The following is a 13993-nucleotide window of genomic DNA, read 5'->3' on the forward strand; positions in this document are numbered from 1 at the left end:
TAAAAACTAGACAGCTTTCTCTCCATTATCATAGTGATGCGTTCCCTACCTCTGACAACAAAACATTTTAATACAGTATACTCAACAACCTCAATAACTTCCTTTGCTTTTCAGAATTTACTCAAAGTAAGGAACGCAGAAGTCCATTGTTCAGTATAAAGGAAGGAAATGAAGGTGAGGTTATTTTGAGCACAAAATGAACACTACTCATTTTTGTAAGTTATTGTCTATGTGGGCTTTTTGTATTAAGTGAAGATCATTACTTTATTAAAAAGACAAGTGAGAACTCTGAATCTCGCTTCTTTAAATGTGAATAGCAAATGGCAAACATAGTGACAATGAAAGATGAGTTCCGGCTGGAGGCAGGGGCGGGGGGCGGGCATATTCACATTGTTTTATTTTCTTCACTGAATATTCTTAAATAGCCCAATCCAGCCTAAGTTCAGCATGGTCAAGACCCAATATTTCTTTTGGGAAAGTTAACCGTATGAATAATATCAGACACCAACTTTGTAGAGCAGCAACGAGTCCTTGGAAACCGCCTCACTTTGAACACTGGGAGCATCTCTGCTTTTTATTGAGTTTATAAGAAAAGCAAAACATTTCTGGAACATGGATTTCAGTGTTTACCACCACAAGTGAGAAGCCATTAAGAAAGTAAACACTGGAACCTTATACTGTCCATTTTGAAACATATAAAACTAGTTTATGCTGAGGCAGATCCTGTAGTTCAAGCACTGTCTCTTACTCTCACTGGCATGCACTCTCCAAGGTCTCAGACAGAAACCTTTCTATGCCCACCCAGCAGAAATGACTTCAGTTTCAGAAGCTGGAGACAAAACTTGGTTCATCTGCATGCAAAGCAGGTGCTTAATCACTTAGCTATGACACCTCCATATCTTTTTTTGTACAGCTCTTTTTCACCTTCCCTTAAATTCCCTTTACTAGAGTTACTAGTAGAGTTTACTTATATCCTATAAAGTCTTCCTTCAGTTTTCTTTTATATTTTAAGCTCTTTGACTATCATTCCAGGTACAGCCAATCTATCTAGTTCATCATAAGTATGGCAAAGTCCACAGCTGGCACATAGCACAAATTGACTGACCCAATATATTCATTCTTTCACTTGCATAGCCATGTTTTATAAACCCCATTTAACCTTACACTTCCCCAAGATTCCTTCAAAACCTAACGTTGCCCTTTGCTGTTCACTTTCCACATGTCATCCCTGAGTGACTTCCTCAAATCTTGCTCATGATATGTGAGCAACAAATCTTCCTCTTCATACGTGGAGGCTATGCCAAGAAAGCAAGAACTTTGAACTCTTTCCCTCACTAGATTCATAGAACTTTGGCTTTATTATTTCTGGCTTCAGAAGTTGATTTGTTAGTCTGTGCTGTTTATATTGAGTGCATTTAAGGGTTCTGTGTTTAGCTTCTGCACACTTGTTTGGTTTCCTTTGGCAGTTTAAATGAAAGAGTAAGACAGAAATACAAACATGTTGTTGAAAATTTTCACCAAATGCACCCAGCACTATCTTTGGGTCTTAGACCTTTCCCTTCCATCCAGTCTTGTAACTGTCTGTCTGATATTTCCATTTGCATGTTTCATTGCTCCCCATTTTTCCTCATAAACACATCGCTACTCAGTTTCAGTATCCACTGACAACACCATCGACTCTGTTGACCAGGCCTCAAGCCTTGGCTTTAGGACTCCTACATCTCCTTTGCGCCCCACATCCAGACCACTGTAACATCATGTTCCCTTGCTATGCATAACACTGCAAAAAGGCAGCCCTTCTTCCCTGCTCCCTTACCAAGCACTCTTTCCATGCTCTGATTGCCACCTCACTTTAAGACTACAGCCTTTTCTTCACTGGCTTCCCCTTCCCACAACTTAGTCCATTCACCTCCTGCCACCAAAGTTCACCCCTCTCATCACTCAGACCCCATGGCAGTTGCCTACAAACACAGCCTGGCAATGAGCCCGACAAGATCTGTCTGCTCCCAGACAGACTGTGTAAGAGGCCACATTTTAGGCTTGAGTAAAACAGGTGCTATTTTTTACGGATCAACCTAGGCACTGCTGAGCAACGATGGTGTCATTGTACTCGGCACTTTTCTCCATGAAAAGTAGAGAGTTAGTTTCAAAATATATATATTATACATCATCCTGATATTAACACAGCAAGACAGTCTTGATAGCACAGGTAGTATTTTTGGCTTCGGGACATCAAGCGTCACAGAAGGACTATTGAGCATGCAAGTCTAGTGCCCAGAAGCTGTCACTGTACGGAAATGGGGAGGGGGGGAGAGATACCACATCCTTTCCTCAGCTGTTAGAACAGGAAAGAAAACTGGAGCGCCATAAGGATTTTACAATTGGTTCTTAAGTTACACAAACAAGACATTTGGAAGGTAATTTCCTTGGCGGAAGGCTTCCATTTTTCCTCCTCACCCAAAACAAAAACCTTATTAAGCAGTTTCCATTGGGAAGGCAAGCTTTTGCCTGTGAAATGGGGTTCTTGTATTGCATCCAGGACAGGGCTGCTGTTGAAAACTAAGAAAAGCAGAGGGTCAACTGATGCAGCTTCTTATGCACAGCACATGTGAAATCTCTTACTGCCTCTGAGCGCTCTCCAAGGGCGCTGTTCTCTTGGTAAAGTATGGCAAAGCTCAGCATAAGTATTTAGCAACAGATCAAGCACAAACTGTCCTTACAGAAAAATGCATCTCCAGCTGTTTTTGATGCAGAATAAGGAGCCATACATCCGCCCGCATCAGTGACTGCTCCTACTATCCTATTGCTCAAAGCACCGTCTTGTTAAAGCATCTGAATTTGCACCAATTATATTCTTCAGTGCTTGTTTTACTTTCAACCCTTTAGCTAGTTTTTTTAAGAGAGAGAGAGAGAATGATGGATGCCCCCAGGACTTTCCTTGCACACTTACTGCAGCAAAGCAGTTCCTCAGTTTACCGTCTGGTTTGAAACCTCAAAGATGCAAAGTATGCTTAACCTCTTTCCACCCCACCCCACACCTTGGAATAGATAATGCTTGCACTCTGGTTTCTTTTCCATCTCTCTTTCCTTTGTGTTTCCTTTTCTTTCTCACCAATTCTCCAAGCAAATTGCCCACCCTGCTTCAGACAAAGTGTTAGTTATGTTTGGACTCTCTTCTTGTTATGTACTGAAGTTCTCACCCTGGGCCAGCAGGGGGATTCTGTAGATAGTTATGCAAATAGGGGATCAGTGACTGGATAGTTTTAGAAAATTGTTACAGTTACGTTGTACTGGACTCTATATAAGCAAGCTGACTGAACCATTCAGTTCAGTTCTGTTCTGGCTTGTGAATAAACAAGAGCTGTTTGAAGAATCGCTGTGTCGTCTGATATTTTCATCCACAACTTAACACTTCTCTAATCCCATTTGCCCTCCTGCAAGTTTATCTGGCATCCATCGTCCTCCCATTTCCTTATTTCATCTCATCTCCATCCTCTGCAGCCTTCCAATATTGCAAATAGTTCCTCCTAACCCAGTCCTCTGCTTTCTTTAGATTGAACCCACTAATTCCCAGTCTGGTCTGAATTCTGTCTAAGGACTGTCTATCTTTGTAATACACCACCCATTTGGTTACTTTAAATGCTGGCTTATATTCTCATTGCTAATTCCCCTTAGAATTGCTACAGCACACCATGGCTATGGGTTAAAAAATATATGGGGCAGGTATGTGTGTACACAGGTCCACAAGAACACATGGTAACAACAGAGAAAGGCTGAAGATCCCAAAACATTTCCCCCCATTGCATTCGCAATTTCAGGGCCTTATGCCATACAAAGTTATTTCTGCTCTCCATAGGATTAAACAAATCACTTTTGCTACTATTACCGTGTCGATCACTGTTGCTGTTCCCTCACCAGCTTTTTCCTCCTGTCAGAGAAATAACTCCTTGTAGCTTTTCAATCACTAGGAGAAAATATGCCACTGAGACTTTTATCCTCTCCCAATTTGGGCGTTCGTGGCTCGACGGAACAGAAAGACTATAGTTCAAACAAGCTGGCAGGTTCCTTTCCCTAACTGCTGTGCGCCAAAATGTAACACATTGCTGGATGCCCATTTAACTCCCCTGAAACTTCTTGAAATCCATTCTTATAGCAGCAGAAAGTCCAAGTCTGATTGCAATACTTACCTTACCATACATGTGTAATCCATGGGGTGTTAAATGTGCAAACCAAAAGAACAGCATCTATGCCATGCTGCAGCAACATTCCTTTATTTTTTAAGAATCCTTTTTGAATAGCTTAACATGTATTCCCACCTTCGCTAAATCACTCCCCAGACGGTGGTGCTGGAGTTTGTACCGTGCTGTCCTGCCTTTGTGAAATGAGCTCAGTGCTTTATTCAAAGGGATCCCAGGGGAACACATGAACTTATCAGTCTGCCTTTTACTGAGCCAAAGCCATTTTTTTCATCTTGCCCAGCACTGCCTGCTCTGACTAAGCAATGACTATCTGAACTCTTAGCCGGAGACCTTTCCCAGCCCTCTCCAATATCTCTGCTATCTGGAGGTGCCAGGAATTGATCTCGAATCCTTCTGCATGCGAAGCATGTGCTTTACCACCGAGCTACTTCTGATTCAGCCACACACCTAACAAAAGTAACTTGGCTTTACCTTCATAGAACCAGAGTTGGAAGGGATCCCCAAGGGTCATCTAGTCCAACCACCTGCATTGTACGAATCTCAACTAGATCATCCATGACAGGTGGCCATCCAAGCTCTGCTTTAAAAACCACAGCCTCCCAAGGAAGTCTATTCCCCTGTCAAACAGCTCTTACTGCCAGAAAGTTTTTTCCATATGTTTAGTCGGAATCTTCTTTCTTCTAACTTGAAGCTATTGGTTCATGTCGTAACCTCCAGAGCAGGAGAAAACATGCTTGCTCCAATCTTGATTAGGTTATTTCTCTGAATGCAACTTTGCTGTCCTTTGACTTATTTGTTCCTTCCCTATGTTCTCAAAATATATCAATCTCTGAGCCTGTGCCTTGACAAATACATAATATTTGTTTCTGCAGTAAGACAAACACTTTCCCCTTCTCCCAGTTAGGAAGCCTCTGTGATTTATCTCACATAACCTTCCTTTTAATATGAAAACTTCTTAATATTTTGTCGCCCAGGCATGAAACACACTGTATCTCTAGCCGCCTCACTATTTTAATCCTTTAAATAAGGCCAGAACTGGTAGCTTGTGTAGCAGTAATCATCTTGTCTTCTATTGTACCTACAAGCTTAACAGTGCAATTTCGAGGAATCATTTCATTTGCATTCAAGAATGTAATACGATGGTTTGTGGAGCGAGAGGGGAAAGAACTTGGATGGGACCCAAAATTCAAATTTTCTGAAAGTACAATTGGTCGGTGGGAGCTGGAAGTGGGCCATGTTTGTCAAGACCTCTGCCAAACCAGCTAAAACGTCATCTGCCTACAGTTCCAGGATGACAGAAAAAGAAAATTCTCAGAAAATGAATTTCATAAATTGGATTCACATCTGTCCCAGACATCCTCCACTTTATTCGGGGGCAGAGATGTTTGTTGGAGGAGAGGGATATCACCAAAAACTGTTGTGGAGGGTGTGGCGTTTGCACAGAGCCCCCGGTCGTCTCACAGACTATTGACCCGTACACCACTAAACCACTGCCACCAACCAGGTCCTCCCTGGTAAAATCCCTTCAGTCTCAGTCAGGTTCTCAATTAATAAAGAAGAGTGTGTTTTATTTCAGACATGAACAAAACTTTTACGGCATTCCAAACCTTGTTGCTCTTTACTTTCTTAGTCTTATTTTCCTCTCTCTATCTCTTCTACCTCCCCTCACTCAAGAACCCACTGCCCTAACTGTCTCTCTATTACCAACTGCCTTTCCCAACCAGCCAACCCACTAAAACCCACCAACTACCCACCAACAACCCCCAACGAACTCCTCCCAGAACTGGTTTTATAGTCCCACTGACTCCACCCCCCTGGGTCCTGTCTGTGCAACCTATTTAACTATTTCCCCTCCAGCACTCTCTCATATATGTTAACGTCACAGAGGGGTGCAGAAATTCTCCAATAGTTTGATGGGGTGCTAGGGGTTCAGAGCAAGTGTAGCACAGTCATTTGAGGTCTACAATAACGTAGTGCTATAGTCACACTTGGTGTGGATGGATGGTTTGCAACACGGCTGACAAGGCTATGCGATCCTGACCCTCTCCATTACCCAACCCCCCTCCATCATTTTCTAATGCCATGACCTCAGAGTCAAGCAATGAGTAAGACACTGAGTCAGTCTCTTCAGGCAACTGAGCTTTGTCTTTGAGAAAGGAGGAGGAAATGCATGGTCTTACTCCACCTACCAGAGTCCCAAGTCAATATTCAGCAGGGGGAAGCATCCTACTGAAACCCACTGGTGTGCTTCTCAATTTGGAGCTAACTTGGTGGGGTAGACTGAATGTAGGAATGTACGAGCATTGATGCCTATAATCTCAAATTAGATTTTCATTTTTCGAAACATGGACCAGCTTATACATTCATATCAACAAGACTGAAACCAGCAGCTCAATTCTCATATTGCCTTGTTGTTTGATAACAGCCAATTCAGAAAATATAGGAAGCTTTCTCCTTTCAGTTTTCAAGCTGCAATCAAAGCATGAAGTGGCTGTCCTCAAACTTACAGCAGCTGAACATCAAACTCCCATGTCATTAGCAAACTTAAAAAAAACTTTAAAGGATCAAGTTCATTTTTATTTATTTTTTACTTCAGGGTGTACATCATCTAAGGAACTCCAACCAAAGTTCTCGTTTTCATCAGAAAATTCAGACTGCAAAATAAATTATGCCTGCTTCTACCCTCGAGTTTTGATCAGTTTGCTCCTGAATGAAATATCTCCCCAAGAGAAGTCTTTCAGTATTCATGAATGTAATGTACATTTCAAGTTGCGCCTTGCATGATAATCAAATTGAGACTTGGGAGCTGGGACGCTTTCCCCTTGTTAGTGCTATTAGGATGCTTCTCATAGTAAGCACACATCTTCAAATCCAAAAAGGGATTATAGGCATTAAAAAAAAAGAAAAGCAACCAAGGCAGCAACAGAGTTCAATAAGATCTGTCCAATCTGTCAAACCGAGTTTAACTAATTGATGTCAGTAGCCAAAAAACAAATGTTGCAGGAATTCTGGACATCGATAGGCCATCAGATGGAAGCTAACATTGCTAACGACATGTGATGTTTACTTCATAGCTCACTTTCAGTGCAAGTTTTCTTTCCCACCGAAAACTCACAGAATAAGAGGAAGACCACAAAGGCAGGGAAACTGGATTTTCAATGTCTGAGGTCTCTTGAAAATGAATACCAAGTGTTTCAAAGATGGCATGCTGATGACTATCCACCCCTGCCCCCAAATTAGGGACTTATACAGTCCTAGTTTGAAGAGATGTTCTCTGCTTTGTTAACATTCAGGTCATAAATGTGTGTCCAGTAAACTACTTTGCTCTGCTTCCTTGTTTGATCAGCTTGCCCCAGAGAATCCCACTCTATTGCCACACTTAAGGTTTGTGGTATTGTGTACATTGTGGAACTTAAGCCATTAGCAGTCTAGTTGAGCAGCAGGTCTAATGGCATTCAAGTGTTTAGTTAACACCTGCCAGTACTTCACGACGCTTGGTTCACTGTTCACCAAAAAGGGGCTGCAAACCTATGTTACTTGGCTGTCCTTGTTTCTTCCAAGGGCAAACTTACTTCATTCTGTTGAGAAACCCACATTAAGATGCACAGCCTCACTTGGCTTCTATTCACAAAGTCCTGTGTTGGCTTCGAGGATGAATTTAAGAATGTTTTTATTTACGTTCCTGGGCATGAATGCATGTAGTTCAGAACAAGCTGATCTTTTCAGGTCATTCAGTAAAGGATGGGTCATTAGCTTGCATTTTCCTGAACATTTCCTCGTTGTTTTTGAAACCAGTTACAAATGAGCCTTTTAAAGGGACAGGCATATTGGGAAGGCAACTGATTTACCAATAGGAATTGCTTAGACAACCAAAGAAAAAATCAAAACTAGTCACCTATTTTACCTTTTATTGGTATTTGGTCTTTCTCACTTTCTCCTGCCCTCCTTCCCTCTCTCTGTAGTACCAAATGGTTATTGTTAATAGCCGCCAGGGATACACAGAATGAACTATGGAGGTCTCAGAGACTATATTTTCCATTAAAATCACATGCTTGTCATGGGGTGGCCAATTCAGGATGATGTAGATTGATGGTTGGCTCCAGTGTGGTGGAGAGGTCTCTGCCAGACCTGGGGAAGCCTAATAGTGAAGACCCTGGAGGTGTGACCAGATGTGTGTGTCCCTCAGACTGTTCTCTCACCTCATCAATCCCCACAAGAACTCTGCAGCTTTGCTTTCCTAACCACAACTGTTGAAGCCTATCTCTGACACCTCAACAGTGTCTCTCATGCCAGATGCTGAGTTTAGCTCTCTTTCTTCAGAGGGGGTAGAGACATTCCCTCCATCACCTATGTCCCAGAGGCACTCAAGGAAGGAGGCACAAACGGTTGGAGCAAATCCCACCTCCAAGACAGAGTGCAAGATTGCTTGCTAAGGAACAGAACTGTTTGATGAATTAAGTTGAGCCTTCCCCATATAGGATGGCAAGGGTTGTGTCAGTATCAGATGTACTGCCTGCTGTGCCTTAGATGAGAGATTTGCAAATGTAGGGCACCAATCTAAGCATTAGCACGCTTGCAAAGAATCATTCAAATTTTTGTTCTTCAACAACTGGGAGCCAGGACAAGGCTCCACCAAGACACAGCTTCTACTTTTCCCAAAATTGCTCATCATTACATCCAGCAGAGAAGAGTAATTGTAGAATTCTGGGATTGTTTCCAGTGCTAGACCCACTCAGAGTAGACCCACTGAAACTGATTGACATGACTAATTTGGGTCCATTAATTACAAAGTGTCTGCTCTGAGTAGAACTTAATTAGATACAACCCCTGACACACACTTGGCAAAGATGTTGCAGGACATAAATCATTTGTATACAAGAGAAACCTCTGCGAAATTGGGTGGGTGGGTGTCATTTTATGTTCTACACAAGGAGAATGTTCTGTCTCCCCCCACCGATACAAAATGCTCTTGAAAGAAAAACTCCTCTGAAGATGTGCCATTATTCAAGAAGCAAAATCAGATCCCATGTTCCCCATGCTTTGAATATAATCTATACTTTATGTATTGTTGGCTGTAATAGATAACTTTGGTACAGGTCAATTAAAAGAATTTCTAATTTAGCTTGCTTTGCAACTAAACAAACAAAAAATCCCATATATTTATCTGAAGATAAAAACAGAAATAGTGGCAAATGAAAGAAACCACTCAAGCCTAATCTCACTGAAATGCAAAGCTGGGTATTCTTCACTGACATGCCAGAGGGCTGTTCTTTTAAATGCTGATATTTTTAGAAGGTTATCGTGATTGTATGCAATCCTTTCTAATTAAAAGTTAAAGACATACCATCATGCATGTTCACTAAGTTCAAAAATGAGAAAACCACAATTCCCTCATTGCTAAATTTCTGTTCTCATATGACATGTTTACACTGCAGACTTGCTTATTTCCATAAATAAGGAGAATAAAACAACTACAGTAAGTGTTTCACTTGCTGATTAAAATTTGCTCCCCTAATTAGCAAAGCTGATATAAAGACTACCTTGTTAGGGCCTGTGAAAGATCTGCTAGTTTTGTAAGATGGGAGTGTGTTCCCATCTTCAAAACGCTTTCACTGAGATTTTCTAAATCACATTTAAAAAGGACAAGAAATAAAAATAAACAGCACAAACAATAAGCAAGAAGTATACATTTGAGCCTACCGAGATCAAGCAAGCCCCTTCACTATTCTCTTTTCAGCACCTACTAAAAATATACCTGTTTAGACAAGCCCACCTAAATGCTTAGAAAGTTGAGGTAATCTTAATCTGTTTTAGGAATCTAACTTTTCTATGTTTTAAAGTAGGGTTGTAATTTTTTATTGATTTTACCGTTTTATATTCGAGGTTTTTTACAATCAAGCGGTGAATAATTTTTATGAGATAAATTAATTAATCAGTTAAAAGTTGTGTGCTGTGTCCTGTTGATAGGGAATGTTCTGTGGGTCGGAGACAAAAATTGGGGGGGGGGTCAAGGTGGGTCAGTTAGTGGGGAATATTGGAGGGTATGTAATAGGTCTCTGCTTGTTTCTAGTCAGAAAAACGGAAAATGAAATCGGGGGGGGGGGGACCAAAGGACTTAGAAAACAATAATAATATTTTTAAAAATACAGGAAGAAGCAGGCACTGCAAGATTCTCCATCGCGTGGCTTAGTTGAGACTGCCTGGAAGCTTCTTTACTCCTTGCCCTATCCTTTAAACAAGAGGGAGAGAGGAGACAGCATGAGAGAGATGCCCCTTCTGTTATAGCTACAAGGGAAGCAGAGACCGCCTCATCAATGGCACCTTGCAAGGCAGGCGATACATTTCCTGCCTTGCAGTGCAGGGGGAACTAGGGTGCCCAGACTGATAGCTTTCCCCATCCAACCAAAGCCTGACCATGAGGCCATCAACCACAGGGGAAAAGCCAGCCACTTAGTGACTAAGACAGTGCATGTCTGTTCCCCTGCCTTAAAAGAGAGGACAAAGCTTCAGCAAGCAATTGTGTACCTATTTCCTCTGTCCAACACGCAGATGCTCCACATGCTGAAGCAAAGGAAGGGATGGATGCAAGCCAAGGATCTCTGACGGGAGAAACTCTTTCAACCACGTCCCCAAACAGTATATGGAGGCACAGGTCCAAAATGGCCTGTTAGCAAGTACACTTACAGTGCAAGCGCTGCTTGCATGAGGATTGTGTTCCTGGGGGCTGTGTGTAAAGACAAAATTGTGCACGGTCAGAAGAACACACAGAACTGCCCCCACCGTCTGAGCTCTCAAAATGGCCCCTTGAGATCCCACAATCACTTCCATGACCATCCCAGAGCAAGGCAGAGGGTTTCAAAGCCCCTTTTGTGCAGAGACTCTGTGGGAAAAGAGTTTTTAAACTCTCCACCTTGCTTACCAGGCTTACACCCACCACCACTATATACTGATATTTTGATTGCATTATTTAATTGTTGTTTTGCTATGTGCATACCCCAAGCTGGGACCTTATGGTGAAGGACAGATTTTAAGTAAAATTATCATCACCAGCAGCAGCAAAAAATATTCAAAAGAAACTTTCCCTGTGCTTAACATCTCTCCCATGGGCATAGCCAGGATTTATGGCAGGGGGGAGGAGTTTTGCTGGGGGGAGCAGAACTGAGCTATCTGTGATGTGATTGGTCAACAAGTTAAGTATTTTTATTTATTTACTTGATGGGGGCGGTTAACCCCGGCTACATCCATGATCTCTCCCCCATCCTTTCAGAATGTTTTGAGAAATTAAATGTTTTTAATATCTTCTACTTTGCATATGGCTCAAGAAAACAATGCATGGTTTTAGTTTTATTTTTAAAGCCTTTCCTGCTGAAATATGCATGACTACTGAGCAGTAATAATAAAATGCATAGCACATTTAAAAATGAATGTTCACCATGGGGAATGTGCCCTACACCCAACTAATGCCACTATTTCAGCTTGTTAGCAAAATCCTCAGAGCTATATAAAGATTCTAGTTTCCATAGAAACTGTTGTGTGAAACTTCGGGATGTTAAGCACCCATGTTAATTTGAATTTCCATTTGCTAACTGCTAATACGCTATATCATTTCTAGTGTCGCATGATAAAAGCATAGGTCATGATCTACAGCTTTTCACCATGCTAATGTGCCCACTCCCCACCACCCCTGAGCCCCATTCCCACCCCCAAGTACCAACAAACAAGCCCTAGATAAACCCCAGGTACACCTTATTCCCAGGATATCCTGTGGCCTGGTGGCAGGAGAGAGAGTAGCTTGTTGTTGTTGTTGTTGTTTAGTCATTTAGTCATGTCCGACTCTTTGTGACCCCATGGACCAGAGCACGCCAGGCACTCCTGTCTTCCACTGCCTCCCGCAGTTTGGTCAAACTCATGCTGGTAGCTTCGAGAACACTATCCAACCATCTCGTCCTCTGTCATCCCCTTCTCCTTGTGCCCTCCCCATCTTTCCCAACATCAGGGTCTTTTCCAGGGAGTCTTCTCTTCTCATGTGGTGGCCAAAGTATTGGAGCCTCAGCTTCAGGATCTGTCCTTCCAGTGAGCACTCAGGGCTGATTTCCTTCAGAATGGATAGGTTTGATCTTCTTGCAATCCATGGGACTCTCAAGAGTCTCATCCAGCACCATAATTCAAAAGCATTAATTCTTCGGCGATCAGCCTTCTTTATGGTCCAGCTTTCACTTCCATACATCAATGTATGGAGTGTAGCTTACATGGAAGGTAAAAGGTAAAGTAGCCCAATGTTGCCACAGTTAGAACATGGATATTCAAGTCCTTACAATATAATCTTCTATCACTCTCTTCAAAGATGTTCAGAAGAGGGTGGGTGTTACAGAAATGTAGAGTTGGAAGGGACCCCAGGAATTATGTATTTCAACCCCCTGCAATGGAGGAATCTCAACAAGGTCATACATGACAGGTGGCCACCCAACCTCTGCTTAAAAACCTCCAAGGAAGGAGAATCTACCACATCTCATGGGAGTCTGTTCCACTGTTGAGCAGCTCTTTACTGTCAGAAAGTTCTTCCTGATGATGAGCAGGAATCTCTTTTCTTGTAACTTGAAGCCATTGGATAGGATCCTAGCCTCCAGAGCACAAGAAAGCAAGCTTGCTCCATCTTTCATGTGACAGCCCTTTAGATATTTGAAGATCACTATCATATCTCCTCTCAGGATAAACAAATCCAGTTCCATCAACCATTCCTCATAGGGCTTGACTTCCAGACCCTTTATCATATTGGTTGCCCTCCTCCACACACATTCCAGCTTGTCAATATCCTTAAAATGTGGTACACAGAAACACAGAGAGATGGAACTTTTATGTTTCCACAAACCCACCAGAGCCATCTGCAAGTACCCATTTTCTAAGCGGAAAAGTCACAGCAAAACTTACAGACTGCTTTAGCACAAACACAACTCATAGTAAGCAATTTTATTCTAAGGGCAAAAGTTTTTTGTGATTGCGTTCTTTTTATAGTCAACCCTGAACTGGGGGAGAGTGACTGAATTATATATCTCATAAACGAAGCAAAGCATTTCAGCATTTTTATTTATTTCCTAAGATTCAATCTATAGGTTCATCCTTCTCAGCTTCTGCTGAGAGACCCAAGAACCAGAAATCTAATTTTGTTTTTGAAAGCAGCTAATATTTCCACTTATCACATAATTATAGAAGCAGAACCTTTTAGAAAAGCAAACGTTATGACATTCAGAGTAACCTGACATTTGGCCAACTAACATTCTTATAGGACTACTGAAAACCAGTTTTAAAAATGCAGTCGTGAACAGCATTTTAAGAAGAGAGCTGTCTCAACACTGTCTCTGAAAAGTATTTTTTAATATGGTTCATGGTTAGATCAGCTATCCATAATGCAAAAACAAACTTCCACCATCTATTTTATATGCAGGCAGAGGGGTGAGGTGGGTGGGTGGGAGATTGAAATTAATATGGAGACAAAGGTTTTATGGAGAAATAATTATCCCTTCCTCATATAACACTCTGTGACAAGAAACAGAACCACAAAGGGTAGCTTTTTAGATTAAATTTTTCATATTGTGAATATGCTCCTACAAATTGATCCTTTCACAAAATTGTCAATATTAGCAAGATGCATATGGACTACTTTTCATGGAGGTGTGACGGGCGCAATGACACTTTTTCCTGTCATGCCGTTGGGCCCGCTCTCACTTAGATAAATTGCCCCCACCTCACTGAACAACCTTTCCAGCTCCTACTTCTCCTGGCTCAACCTCTGCCTG

At 41.9% G+C, this 13993-nt stretch overlaps 1 protein-coding gene and 1 long non-coding RNA gene across 5 annotated transcripts in view; one reads left to right on the plus strand and one right to left on the minus strand.

The window, feature by feature from the left end:
* LOC310703548 overlaps window positions 1-6880 on the plus strand; it is a 29298-nt gene extending 22418 nt beyond the window's left edge. For both annotated transcript variants that reach the window (XR_014524242.1, XR_014524243.1), the window contains 2 exons: window positions 115-174; window positions 6796-6880. This is a non-coding gene — a long non-coding RNA (uncharacterized lncRNA). The remainder of the gene's footprint in view (window positions 1-114; window positions 175-6795) is intronic.
* Window positions 1-13993, minus strand: part of PLCB1 (phospholipase C beta 1) — a 479313-nt gene that overhangs the window by 325047 nt on the left and 140273 nt on the right. The window lies entirely within an intron of this gene.

Source organism: Podarcis liolepis (genome assembly GCF_965112155.1).
Source record: "Podarcis liolepis genome assembly, chromosome: 3".
Taxonomy (NCBI): Eukaryota; Metazoa; Chordata; class Lepidosauria; order Squamata; family Lacertidae; genus Podarcis; species Podarcis liolepis.